The 12,153-nt window shown below is 41.2% G+C and overlaps 1 protein-coding gene and 1 long non-coding RNA gene across 4 annotated transcripts in view; one reads left to right on the forward strand and one right to left on the reverse strand.

The window, feature by feature from the left end:
* The window catches only part of PDE10A (phosphodiesterase 10A), a 538,749-nt gene that overhangs the window by 41,419 nt on the left and 485,177 nt on the right, over positions 1 to 12,153 (forward strand). The window lies entirely within an intron of this gene.
* On the reverse strand, positions 6,212 to 7,638 carry LOC139080780 (uncharacterized). Its single transcript, XR_011535537.1, has 2 exons — positions 7,506 to 7,638; positions 6,212 to 7,396 (listed from the first exon to the last, which is right to left on the reverse strand). It is a non-coding gene; the product is annotated as an uncharacterized lncRNA (long non-coding RNA).

Genomic DNA, 12,153 nt, shown 5'->3' on the forward strand with positions numbered 1-12,153 from the left:
TAAAGGCTGAGTTGTTGTCACTGTGGAAGGTTGACCAGTTGCCTCTGTTGCACAGATGCGGGATTGTTGAGAGCTGAGAATCCTATGACCTCCTCGATCCCAGGGCCTCAATCCCAGGGCCCAAGAACTCAAGGGTGGGTGGTAATTAGGGTAATGAAAGTGTTCAATGGCAAAGAATGCTTCCATTGTTGGAGCTGATTGTGTCTGATTCTCCATGGAGGTCTTATAGCAGAGAAAAAACCCCAAGGATTTCAGGAGGCTCCTGTAAGTAGTAAAAAGGATTTGGGGAGTTAGGCAGACTCAGGCAACGAATACAGTCCTGCAGGCTACGAGTTACATAAGCTCCAGCAAGTGACTTAACCTCAAGGAGGACCATTGTCCTCACCCACATCTCCTTCTGAAGATTATTAAGAGGACAATGCAGTCCATGTAATATTTCAAACATTAGCTAGTACACAAAGTGTAGATATTGTTTATTTTACAGAATGAAAATACCAGAAGAAACCAAGTGATACACATTTAAAACAATTCACTTGTTCCATTTCTTCTTTTTAAAAATTGTATATGGAAATTTATTATGTGTATTTACATAAATACTTTTATAAATACAAAAATGTGGGATCTCATACTGCTGTTTATTGATTAATAGATATAATTATATATACATATTCAGCTATCTTTCACTATATGAAATCTCATTATCTGAACTCAAGAACAAGAGCATTTGGAGGGAAAGGGATGTTTTTATATGACCTATATAACTTTTCTGTTATTGCTTGTTTTACAAAAGGTGGATGTTATACATATTTTTTTTTAAAGATTGCCACCTGAGCCAACAACGATTGCCAATCTTCTTTTTTTCTTCTTCTTCTTCTCCCCAAACTGCCCCCAGTACACAGTTGTATATTCTAGGTGTGAGTGCCTTTGGTTGTGCTACGTGGGGCGCCGCCTCAGTGTGGCCTGATGAGCAGTGTCATGTCTGCACCCAGGATCTGAACCGGTGAAACCCTGGGCCACTGAAGTGGAGCCCATGAACTTAACCACTCAGCCACAGGGCCGGCCCCACATATTTTTTTATATCTTTGCTTAGTCAACAGTATTTCTTAGAAATCTCACTAAGTCAACTGGTATATTCTGCTGAAGTCTTCGTAGTGGTTGTAGGATGTAGAGGTCCCATGTTTTACTCATATCCCCATTGATGGGCATTTACTTTGTTCCCAGTTTTCTGGGGCTGCACACGATGCTGCGATAGATATTCTTGTACATACATCCAGTGTACCGAAGCTTTTGCTTCTCTAAGTAAAATTTCATTTCCAATCTCTAAATAGAATTTCATTTCCCATTTCCTCCAATCTGCCCTTTCACACACACACACAGATCAGTTAACCTGGTTATTCATAGGAAGTGTTGCTGTTGTCTCCTGAATACTTCTGGACTTCTTTGTAGCCACTTCTCAAGTAAGTACTTAACAAGGAGCTCAGGGACCCGTGTTTGGGAAAGCATCAAGGCTCCATTCTTGAAGAACATGCCAGATAGGTTCCTTGGGGACCTGCATTGGTAGTCCAGGGAGGAGAGCTCCATTGTCCCATATGCCCCAGGGACCTGGGTCCCTCACCTGAAACTCTTCCAAGCTTAGCAACATTTTAGCCTAAAATCAGCTTTATAGCATTGTTTCATTAAAAGTACATTACATTTCAATAAAATAAAAATTCTGCACTATATACAGAATAGGCATTGTAATGAAGACATCAAAAGATAGGAGCTGATATGCTCTTTATTCTAGTTGAAAACTTAAGCACATTTCTACAATTTATTCAGAGGCCCATCACTGTCAATGAATTCTGTGCTAGAGTTTTATGGAACAGATTTAACTTCTGATGACACAACTGTTCTTTTCATGCCATCCATTTGCTCTGATTTCGGGTTGGTTTCATCCAGGTGTTTTTCTTTGAGTTACTGATGTGTTCATAGTCGTACTTCAAGCGTGCCAAAGCTCATTGCTCGGTTTTCAAAGGTTCTTGACTTGTTGGAGAGGGAAGAATGTAATATATTTAGACTTTTGACATTTACAGTCCAGTTTTTGACTTTTGAAGTATTTATGGAGAGAGAAGAAGAGGGAGAGACTGACATATGACCCTTCTATGGTGTGGGATCTGTGCTGATGTCTGTTTTTAGGCATTTATTATCCGACTTCGTACTATAGGAGCTGGTTTATAGGGTCCTGAATTTAGACTTTGAGAGGTGAGAATCTCTGAAATTAGCAAGGGTAGTTTGAATAGCACTTATAGAAAAGCCAGTTAACCTAGAGCAAGTAAATCCTTAGTTATATCCTGTTTAAAGAATTTACGTAATTTTCTTTAAATTATGATTTGCTGCTCTTGACAACAAGCTTTGTGCAACTGACAGCAGCTCATTCTCAGCCTGTTTTTACCTGTTTACCAAAGTGACTGCTCACTGTTCTTTCAATATTGACTCTTCCTTCATTCAACAAATATTTATTGAGTCCTACTATATGCCAAGCACTGTCGGGTCTATAATGATGTCTGGGCATGTACTATACCCACTCTTCCAATAAATATTTCTTTCATAAGTTGTAAAAAAATAATATTCAGGGTCAGCCCCCATGGCCTAGTAGTTAAGTTCAGTGTGCTCTGCTTCGGCAGCCTGGGTTCATTTCCTGAGCAAGGACCTACACGAGGCTGTTAACCGCCATGCTCTGCTGTCAGCCCACATACTAAAAAATGGAGGAAGATTGGCATGGATGTTAGCTCAGGGGGAATCTTCCCCAGCAAAAAATAGAATTATTCAGAGACAAAAAAGGGAAGGGATTATTAAGGACAGGAAGTTCTTTTTAATATCTAAGTTTATTTTGGGTGCAATATGAGAACAAATTCCAATGCAAAGTTGTTTAAAGAGAATGTGAAAATCTCATCATTTGAATGACTTAGGGGAAAAGTTACTCTGTGAATTAATAGAAGCTAGATAGAAGATAAAGAGAGACAACAAAATCTGAATGTTAGCTGATGTCTTCTTATTTTGTACTTTGGCCCCCCAAAAAAGGGCAGATAAAAGTCTTATTAGGTCTCAGGTAGGTGCCACCTGGACCCTTGCATATGGAGGAGTAGACAAGTGGCAGTGGTGGGGGAGATTGATGGATGAGCCCAGCAAGCTAATAGGCTTGGCTGTCCTCGAGCATTTAAGGGGTTCCTGAGACATCTGGGATGCTGCCTAGGACACAGGCACCATTGCCCTATGTAGAGCTAAGGAAATCGTTGCAGTCACCCCTGAATTATATAGACGAACTTTGTCCCAGAGTAAGTAAAGGGTCTTCTAAAATTTGTACAGACAATTCCTTGACACTGCAGGCTGTATTTAGCCCCAATCAAACCACCTCTCAGATCTCGGCAGGGATCTTAGTCTACCTGTCCATTCCTCTTCACTTCCAGCAGGAAAGGACTGAAGAATAGCAATGAATAGCACCATTGCATTGAAAAGAGAGGATACTGGGGAATAGTGAGGTCCCTGGTCAGAATCTTCCTCATCAATCTCTACCCTTCTCCATCACCACTGGCCAATTTTCCTCTGTTTGTCAGCATAGTCTTGGTGAACGAGACAGAGCGATGAGCAATGTGCAGCCCAGTTAGGAGGTAGAAGGAAGAAGGGACAGGCAATGAACAAGTAAAACAGGTAAATAGAGGCAATCATTTCACATAGTGATAAGAATTATGAAAAGCGTAAAAGAAGATGAGATGATGGAGACACTGTTTTAAATCGGGTCTTTACATTGGCCTCTGGGAGGAGAGAATTTTTTCTGAGACCCAAATGACAAGAAAGAACCAACTGCATTGGTTGGGTTAGAGCGTTCCAAGTAGAGTTTTGCAGTGACTCCTACTGTCCAACAGCATCCATTCTCTTTCTTTTGGCACAAACTCGGGCATTTCCCCAGTCTCCCATGGGGTGAGGTATGACATGTGACTGGATGTGAGCCGACAGAATGTGCCTTACTTCTCTGTCTGACCTAGGGAAACTCCCACCACATCCCTTCTATGGTCTGTTACCCTCCACTGGGGCTGGGAGACTCTAGGATGTGACAACCACACAACGGAGGGCTCCAGGGTCGCTGGACGACCACGTGGAGCAGTGTGAGCCATTTTCCTTCTGTCTAATTAGCCATTTTCCTTCTGTCTAATCTAAATCTTGATTTGTTGTACTTTGCTCTTAAGACACTCTTATCTTTTGAATCTGAAAACAGTAATTCTTGTTTTGCTAACGTGTAGAATTATGTCAGCATTGAATGAGGGAATGAAAATGCCAGAGCAGCGTGTCCATAAACGTATTCCACAGAGCTCTAGATCCACAGGCTGGGAACAAGTGTGTGGCAGATGTGAATTCACCAAAGTCATGGTGCAAAAATGACAACTTTATTTTTTCATACTTGAACTTCATGATTATCTTGAGTTCCCATCCCCACCTGATGGTCAAAAGCATAACGTGGTCACCTCAAGATGAGCTTCCACAAATTCCCAGCCATTATCCATTCCGTCTCCATCAACGGCAGGTGTTCTTTTCCCCCCCTGGATGGTGCACTTGCATGGGTGTCAGGAGATGTTTGGGCCATGGGAGAGGTGCTCTGGTTCATGCTCACCCAAGTGCTTGGTTGTCCTTTTTGGTCTTTGGTCATCAGACCCTTTTCCCACTGTACCCACTGTCCCCATGGATTCTGAGTATGGAATCCATGCCAGTCACTCTGTCTCCTCTTGTCCACTAAACTTTCTCAGCCAATTCTTTGCCATCCCTGGGGACCAGGATCCTTTATATGCTCCTTTGCCTGGGACAACCTCGGGACTGTTTTAGGTTCTCTCATGTCTAGACACCCCAGAAAGCCATTGCACCTTTTTCTGTTCCCCAACCATGCTGGTAGAGGGGGCTTCTCCATGAGACTGCTGCCTTCTTAGTCTTCAGCAAGCGGCAGTCCTGCCATCCTCAGATCCCCAAACCTAGAAAGGGGTCCTATCACCTACTGATCCTGCCGTGACCAGGACTTGCTGGGGGAGAAGGCCTCTCATGAATTGACTGCAGCTCCTCTCTCTTTCCTTCCCCTCGGATTCTCTCTTCCCCGGCTTTAGGTAACCTCTAGTTGCCGTGGAGTGGGACAGGAAACAGAGGGACGAAAGGCCATCTGCCATTTCACCTGATCTTGTGCGAATGTCTTGATTCCCAGAAGACCAAGCCCTTTTGAAATATAAAAATCACCCACTTCTCCTTCCAAAAGTTCAGCTCTTACACGTCAAAAACTTTGGCTGTCAACACCATCATCCTGCTCTGATGTTTAAGAGCTCAGTTTAAAAACTGAACACAGTCGAAAGGCCTTATTTCCTTCAGGACTTGCTGTATGGAGCCTTTAATGGACCAATGTGTACTGTGAATCTCCAGCAAAGAGACAGGGCATGAGGCATCTTCTCAACTGCTTTGATCATTGAACGATGCTTTGAGATCATTATCTGGACTGGGCTGCACTAGTTTGACTGTCCACTTGCACTTCTCCAGGCTGCATTGTGCTTCCCTTCACCTGTATCTCCGCTCGCCTGTGTCTCCGCTCACCTGTGTCTCCACTCACCTGTGTCTCTGCTCACTGTGTCTTCGCTTACCTGCCTCATAATGGGACTCTCTAACCTTTCTGTCTTCCACCGTAGTGCCATTGATGAAAGCCACAGGTATCTTTATTCTCCTGATATTGGCTCATCCTGGACCATCTTACCCTTCTGTTTTCTTTCATTCCTGGCTCTCAACAAGGCCTGGAGCGCATTCTTTAAGTAAAAAGTTTCTGGATATGGAAGGAGGGCCCTAGGTACTGCACTGTATCTATGGTTATGAAAAAGAAGAAATGGCTTATTCCTCTAGGAAAGTTGGATTTGTTTGTTTTGTTTTTTAGAAATCATAAAGCCTTTTGTATAAGACCTTTTCCATATAGAAGACCCTTTCCTTCACCTACAGTTATGAAACAAGGAATAAAAATGGTACCTGCAAATTTTGAAGGCTGCAAGAGACTACTTTAAACATTTAAACACCCTAAATGTTTCCCACCTTATTTTATGTTCACATCTGCAAATAGTAGATCATGAAGTTTTATGACAAATTATATAATTATTTCTGCCTGGCACTCTTGTGGGATGAAGTGTGAGTAGTAGACATAGGTAAGCCAGCACAAATACCAGTGACAATTCATTTTTATCAGTAGATGGACTCCTTCCTTTCAATAAACACGTATGGAACGCCTGCTATATCCCGCTGTATTCTAGACAGACGCAGTGTCTATGCTTGTGACTAGACAATGAACATGTAAACCAATGAATAAAAAGATAACCCCCGACAGTGAACAGTGCAATGAAGGAGCTGAAACCAGGTGACATGTGAGGCCGGGTCAGAGCTGCTGCCTCAGCTCATGGGGTCAAGAAAGACTCCTGAGTCCAGGACGTTTGAGCTGAGGCCTGAATGAAGGAAGGAGGCCACCTTGAGAAGATTGAGGGGAAGAGGATAGGAGCAAATTATTTTGTGAAATCAAATCATATTTAAAACATATGAGACAACCATCTGATATTGCTGGCATGGTGCACAGAATGGTTCATGACAGACATTGTCAACGATCCATGCCTTGTCAGCCACTTCTGATGAAGCTAGTGTGGCCTCCGTTTAGTTCCATCACCGTGGTTGAGTCTAACGGCCTGGGCTGGTCAGGCTGAACTGACTCCTGATCCCAGGAAGAGCCATCTTTGTCAGTGAACTGTGTGAACCCTTTCCATGACTCACCACCACGCTGCCATCTAAGGAAAAAGAGCTAGTATTACAATAGGTAATCAGTGCTTAGGAATTTTCACTCAAAATGTTCTGAATGCAAGCAAGTCACTTTTTGAAATACCAGGAGTCTCTTTCTTGCTGCCACTTGCTTCCATGTGCAGTAATCATTTTTGTCAACAATATTTGGATAAGAAAAGCTCAGCATGTGCTTATTTGAATATTGATGAAAAGTGAATCTTGACTATCTCTTGAGAAAAAAGAAATTAAGAAAAAAATCTGACTTGTGAAGCTTTGAGGTGATTCTATGACGTGTGGACTGAGCAGGACAATGCCACCTCTTGATTGCCTCTCCTCATTTCTCCTTGTTTTCTTCTTCGATTGGGTTGGCTCAACCAGTCGCTCCAAACGATGCATGCAGAAGGTGACTAGATGGGGAATGTTTCTTTCCTGAATGTGTGGGGGTCCCTCCTGCCCTCTCTTCTTTTTCACCATGGTCCTTGACTACTTTTCTTCGTGAAGACTCTCTGCTGACATCCTGGGCAGCTCCATGGAGGTGAAGAGCAATATGGATACACATCCCGCTAAGATGTCTCTAGGCTTCCTGGAGAGCACAGAACAGAAAAAACACTCATTTCATTAACCAGTGAGACTCCTCATTCCTCATCTTCATGCCTAGAATTGACACGTTTCCCAGACTTTGGATAACATACCTCTTTCTACCTCTGCCATGGCAACGTTTTTCCAACCATGTTAGATCAGATTTTCCTGTGAATGCAGTCACTGGGATGGCGTTAGGGACTATGAAGTTACATATATTTATCCAAATCTGGTAGTAATGGTTCCTGATAAAAAAGAATATTTTGACCTCATGATTTTCTAATAGCATAGTCAAGGCACATCCCCACCTCCCCGCTCGCAGGAGCACTGCTACGTTGGGGGAGTGTCAAGGGTACTTCCTGTACTAGGAGCAGCCTGGCTTAACATGAGTTACTGGAATGTTTCTGATGGCACTTGACAGAAGTGTCAGCAGAATTCCACGGAAAAAGGAGGAACTTATCCAGAATATAAGGGCAACAGAAATAATATTCCTTAGGTCAATATCAACTCTGCCCTTCCCAAAAGCAAACAAACAAATGTGAGGAGAGAGGAAGCATTTGGTCCATTCCTAATCCTTCCCAATTTCCAGCCACTTCCACGCCATCACCAAATCAAATCTACAGGTGAGGGAGCTGCTTAATTCTTTAAAAATGTCTCATTTTCTTTAATTTTGTTTTTTACATCAATTACTGTATTAATACTGAGTTATTGAAGGCCTGCAATGAGTGAGGCTGTGGATGGAATTAACTTCCTGGTGAATAACTATTGTGTGCCTAGGCTTGACACACAAGATTTAATGTTAACCTCCCAAGAACCTTAGATAAGAGAGGGACTATTGCCCTCGGAGATGAAGCATCAGAAGCTCAAAGAGGCTGATTCTCTCACCTAAGTACGCACAACTTTCAGGAGAAGAGCTTGGATTGGAAACTAGAACTGGACAGCTCAAATGTGCCCTCCTCTCACTGTTTAATTCTTTATCTGTCATCCCAAGAAGACCAGATCGGAAGCTTCTCATTCAGAAGGTCCATATCTTATACTTCTCCATTCCTCTGAGTACATTTTTTGGGTGCTCAGTGTACAGGGTCTGAGCACTTGCTTGTTGAGGAAAATCTGTATTCCTGTTTGAGATCCCAGGACCTACCATAGTTCCTAACACTTAGAAGAAGGTGCCAAATAAGTTTCTGTTTAGAGTGAAAGAGCCAGTGATGGCCTGGATCTTGTAGCCACATCCTGGGCTGCTGATGCCACTTGGTTTCCAAAGATGAAGATAGTCTTCTGTCCTTTTCCCTGCAGAGTGAATGCTCAGCAAGAGAGTTTCCCTTTACTCCATCACCGTCATCCTTAAAACACTTCTATTCTTTAATTCCAGCAGCATAGCAAGGTTTGGGACCCCCCCCACCCCCATAAATTGAGAGCAAGGGGTTGAACTCAGGGTTTGGCCAGAGAGGATGGGTATCCAAGATCTTACTAGCCCAAGGGCTCACTCAGATTCTGCAGAATGGCTTCCAGAAGGTTCTGTGGCAACCACATATAACCCCCTCTTCCCTTGGGCTCCATTGGGTGTCTTGAGCCCTATTTTAGCCTCATCCTCCAAGAAATCTGCACGTAGTGCAAACAAGAATGATTCTTATGCAGAGTACCTTTGAGATCCCATTTCTGGCTCAAATGAAGACCCCTAAACAGGTGTCTGTGAGCATATCTATGTATGCTTTGCCCTCTTTTCTGTCTGTTTCTGGGCACGATGAAGCTAAAGCCTTAATATACTTACTTTCAACATATAATATATATTTAATTATATATAAATATTATCTATGAATATTAAATATATAATATATTTTAGTATTATATATAAATTATGTATAATTATATATCATAGTTATATATAAATGTATATTTTATACATTAGAAAATATAATTAATAAATATATATTCTCCTTAATAATATGAATGAGAGCAAAACCAGGAAATATAGACATAAAAAGGAGAAAACACAAGGCATCCTGAATTCTACCCATAGGCCAACACAGAAAACCTTTGTGTATGTTCTTCAAACCTTCTGCATATAGTGATTTATACACTTAGATTTTTTTCCAAAAATGTTTTATTGCCATTACTGTTTATAAACAGCCTTTAAAAATTTTATTAGATTTTGATTATATTTTCATGTTAATAAAATGTGTTTATGTTACCCTTTTAATATATAAGTGTAAATAATTTATTTAACCAATCTTCTATTGTTGGTTTTTAGGCTATTTCTAGCAGCGGTATAGCAAAAATGCTTATAGCTAAATCTTTATGCACATCTTTATTTTCTTAGGATGAATTTCTGGTAGTTTAAGTGTCAACACATGCTTTTTGAAGGATCTTAGCATCTTTCCAACAAGTTTGTCTCTATACCTAGTAGTTGGAGAAAAATCCAACAACCTTTATCCCGCCCCACAAGAGCCTTTCTATGCAACTGCGAAATCTGTAGAAATGCAAGATATTTCTATTAGCAAATTCAATCCTTTTTGATGTTAAGTAGAACATCTTCATTAGAAAACCGAATTATTTTCAGTAGGTCTGAGGTTTAAAGATCGTCGTGACAACCCAGGAAGCCATTGGAGGATAAGGGGAGCCGAGTCCGTCCGACACGTCATGGATGTGTAGTGCTGGGTGGGATTATGTGGAAAGTCTAATTCTTCTCAGGTTAGATCCTGTGTTCTAACTGCCCAGGGCTGGAAGCCTGTCTTGTCTTTCTCTTTCCTGTTGTCCAGTGCAGGACCTGCAGGGAGAGTGTGAACATAGGTGTGTCCAATCTCCCAGCCAGGATTTCTAAATTAACTGCAAACTGAATTTTTTCAAAGCTCAATTGAACTTTTGTGTTTGACTTTACCATGTAAAGTACAACTCTCATGTTTGAGAAGAATGTAGACATTGACAGAAATACCATGGAAGAAGTCATAATAGTCAACACTAAATGGCACGTGCATATTTAATTCTAGATTAACGTGGCTAACAGAGTTCTTTGGACGGATAAGAAGGGATGGGTTTAGCTCCAAGCAAGGGCTAGGTGACTTCTTAGCATAACTGGCTCTATGCATCAGAACCTCTGGTCCTGCCTTGGTTCAAACCTCACCTGCAGATGAAATCGAGGACCACACAAAAGCCAAGTGTCATTGGTCCTCACTCACCTCACTCTGCCAGGGAGTGTGTCAGGTGGAAAGCAAGGACAGAATGCATCTGAGAGACTAGTGTCCCAGAAGCTGTCCCTTTCCAGGGAACTAGGTGCACTGCACACTGGCTCCCTGGATAAGATTTTTTAAAACTTTTGAGATAAATGTAAATCTTCATGCCTTTATGAAAAATAATACAGCGGGGTCCCCTCTACCCTTCGCTCAGCTTCCCCAATGGGAGCATCTTGCATAATTATCATGCAGCATCACAACCAGGAATTTGATGTTGATGTAGTCCATTCGTCTAATTCAGATTTCCGAAGTTTTCCTTGCACTCAATTGTGTGCACGTGTAGGCATGTATTTAGTTGAATGCAATGTTATCACACGTGTAGAATTGTTTAACCACCACCATAATCAATATACAGAGCAATTCCGTCACAAAGATCCTTGTGCTAAAGCCACAGACCCTTCCCTTCCTCAGTCACCATCCTTCAACAACCACTCATCTGTTCTCCATTTCTATAGTTTTGTTATTTCAAGAATGTTATATAAATGGAAACTTACCGTATATCGTCTTTGAAATGGGCTCCCTTCATTCAGCATAATTCTCTGCAGATTCATCCACGTTGTGTGTTGCTCCTGAGTAGTACTCCATGGTATGGATTCACCATGGTTTGTTTGACCAGTCACCCATGGAAAGACATCGAAGATCTTTCCAGTGTTTTTATTGTTGCAAATAAAGCTGCTACGGATATTTGTGCACAGGTGGTCATGTGAACCTAAATCTTCATTTCTCTGTGATCAGTACTCAGGAGTGCACTTGCTGGGTCATAAATAACATTTTGCTTTGAAAATGAATGTTTTGTTTTGAAAAAAGCTATCACACTGTTTGCTAGAGTGGCTGAGCCATTTTACATTCCTACCAGCAGTGTGAGAGTAATCCATTTCTCTGCATCCTTGCCAGCATTTGGTGTTATCACTGTTTTTTAAATTTTATCATTTATCATTAAATTTATCATTTATCATTAAATTTTATCAGTGTTTTTAAAATTTTAGCCATTCTGATAGGTGTGTAATGATAGCCCATTGTGATTTTAAAATTGGCATTTCCCTAATGATTAATGATATTGACCATCTTTTCATAGGTTTTTTTTGCCATCTGTATATCCTCTTGAATGAAATGTCTGTTCATTTGTCCATTTTCTAATTTGATAATTCATTTTTTTTACTGATGAATTTTGAGAATTCCTTATATATTCTAGAGCCAAGACCCTTGGTGGATATGTGGTTTGTCAATATTTCCTCACGGTCTGTGGCTTATCTTTTCATCCTGCTCACAGAGTCTTCTGCTCAGCAAAGTTTTTAATTTTGATGAGGTCCATTTTAACAATTTTCCCTTTTATAGATCGCGCTTTTGGTGTCAAGTCTAAGAACTATTTCCCTATTCCTAGATCTTGAAGATTTTCTCCTATGTTTTTCTTCTAAAAGTTTTATAGTTTTACATTTAGCTTTGTGATCCACTGTGAGTTAATTTTGGGGTGAAGTGTGAGGTTTGGGTTGAGGTTCCTTTTTTTGGCTTATGGATACTCAGGATATGATTTTTA

The sequence above is a fragment of the Equus przewalskii genome, chromosome 32, assembly GCF_037783145.1.
Source record: "Equus przewalskii isolate Varuska chromosome 32, EquPr2, whole genome shotgun sequence".
Taxonomy (NCBI): Eukaryota; Metazoa; Chordata; class Mammalia; order Perissodactyla; family Equidae; genus Equus; species Equus przewalskii.